Below are 2,402 nucleotides of genomic sequence, written 5' to 3' on the forward strand. Positions count from 1 at the left end.
CCTGAGTGAGGTAACCCAGTCACAAAAGAACACACGTGGTATACACTCACTGATAAGTGGATATTATCCCAAAATCTTGGAATACCCAAGATACAATTCACACATCACATGAAGCTCAAAAAGAAGGAAGGCCAAAGTGTGGGTGCTTTGGTCCTTCTTAGAAAGGGGAACAAAATACTCACGGGAGGAAATACAGAGACAAAGTGTGGAGCAGAGACTGAAGGAAAGGCCATCCAGAAACTGCCCCACATGGGGATCCATCCCATATAGAGGCATCAAACACAGACACTATTGTGGATGCCATGAAGTGCTTACTGATAGGAGCCTAATACAGCTGTCTCTGCCAGAGCCTGACAAATACAGAGGCAGATGCTCGCAGCCAACCATTGGACCGAGCACATGGTCCCCAATGGATGAGTTAGCATAAGAACTGAAGGAGCTGAAGAACAGTATCAACCAACCAGACCCCCCAGAGTTCCCAGGGACGAAACCACCAACCAAAGAATACACATGGAGGGTCCCGTGGCTCCAGCCGCATATGTAGCAAGAGGATGTCCTTATTGGGCATCAATGGGAGGAGAGGCCCTTGGTCCTGTGAAGGCTCACTGCCCCTGTGTAGGGGAATGCCAGGGCAGGGAGGCGGGAGTCGGTGGGTGGGTGCATGGGTTGGGGAACAGCCTCGTAGAAGCAGGAGGAGAGGGGACTGGATAGGGGAGTTCCAGGAGGTAAACCAGGGAGGGGGATAACACTTGAAATGTAAATAAAGAAAATATCCAATAAAGGAAAAAAGAAAAAAAAAGACAATTATTCAGAGGCCTTGAAAGATTGAGTAAATTGCTCTCAGCGATACACTAATAAGAGCTGGAGCTGGGATTTGAACTCTGATAATCAGTGACACTATATTTTCCTGTTAAAATATCAAAACAGGAAGCTAGAGAAATGGCTCAGTGGTTAAGATTACAGGCTGCTCTTCCAGAGAACCTGAGTTCAATTCCCAGAACCCACATGGTGGCTCACAAGTGTCTGTGAATCTAGTTCTAGGGGATTCACTGTCCTTTTCTGACCTCCACAGGCACTATGCATACATGTGGCACATGTACATATATGTAGGCAAATACCCATTGTGGTGGTTCAAATTAGAATGACCACCATAGGCTCATATATTTCTTGTTTTGTTTTGTTTTGTGTTGTTTTTTGTTTTGTTTTGTTTTGTCTTGTTTGTCAATACAGGGTTTCTCTGTGTAGCCCTGGCTGTCCTGGAACTCACTCTGTAGACCAGGCTGGCCTTGAACTCAGAAACCCGCCTGCCTCTGCCTCCCGAGTGCTGGGATTAAAGGTGTGCGCCACTACGCCCGGCTTTAGGCTCATACATTTCAATACTTGGTCCCCACTTAGTGGTACTCATTGGGAAGAATTAGGTCTTACTGGAGAAGGCCCTGTTGGAGGTGTGTCACTAGGGGTGGGCCCAGTTCTGCACATCTGCCGGATTTCTCCAGCACAGTGCCTGCCTACTGCCACACTCTCCACCATGATTATAATGGACTAACCCTCCAAAATTTTATGCCCCCAATTGAATGCTTTCTTTTTCTATAAGAGTTGCCTTGGTCATGGTGTCTCTTCATAGCAACAGAACAGTAACTAGGACGCCCGCACACATAAAATAATTTAATTAATTTTTTTTAAAAAGATCTGAATGAGCTGTGGAGTTGGTTGGTTAGCAAGATTGCTTCCCCAGCACAAGGACCTGTGTTTAATCCTCAGAACCCATATTACAAAAAACCTGGTGGCATCTCCTTACAATCTCAGAGCTAGGGAGGCAGAGCCAGGTGGTCCTGGAGCTCAAATAAACTATCTCAGCATATTCAGTTACTTCTGGGCCAATGAAAGACCCTGTCTCCAAAAAAATAATGAGGTGAACAGAACAACACCTGAGGTTGACCTATGACTTCCACACCACAAGGTCACATGCACCTGCACACTCATGAACCTACACATACTCGCAGTCCACACACACACACACACACACACACACACATAAAATAAAAAAAGAACTTGGGCCAGGTTTCTCTACCAGGCATATTATAAGACTTTACTGTAATTAGTGTATTAACTGTGGACTCTCTCCCTTCTTCTCAGGTTATATCCAAGATACATTGTCTCTCTAAGCAATTCTAGAATGCAGCCCTCATAGTCAGGGCTAGTGATGCATGACTGCTTTCTTAGTACTCAGGAGGCTGAGACAGAAAACCAAAAGTTGGGAGCCATATGCCAGGGATGGTGGCATATGCCTTTAATCAGCCCTGCCTCAAAAGAAGAAGAAGAAGAAGAAGAAGAAGAAGAAGAAGAAGAAGAAGAAGAAGAAGAAGAAGAAGAAGAAGAAGAAGAAGAAGAAGAAGAAGAAA

The 2,402-nt window shown here is 45.3% G+C and overlaps 1 protein-coding gene across 1 annotated transcript in view; it reads right to left on the bottom strand.

Annotated features, from left to right (window-relative positions):
• The window catches only part of Ceacam20 (carcinoembryonic antigen related cell adhesion molecule 20), a gene marked incomplete at its 5' end in the record, with an annotated part of 18,893 nt that overhangs the window by 10,503 nt on the left and 5,988 nt on the right, over nt 1-2,402 (bottom strand). The window lies entirely within an intron of this gene.

The sequence above is a fragment of the Mus pahari genome, unplaced genomic scaffold, assembly GCF_900095145.1.
Source record: "Mus pahari unplaced genomic scaffold, PAHARI_EIJ_v1.1 scaffold_6396_1, whole genome shotgun sequence".
Lineage (NCBI taxonomy): Eukaryota > Metazoa > Chordata > Mammalia > Rodentia > Muridae > Mus > Mus pahari.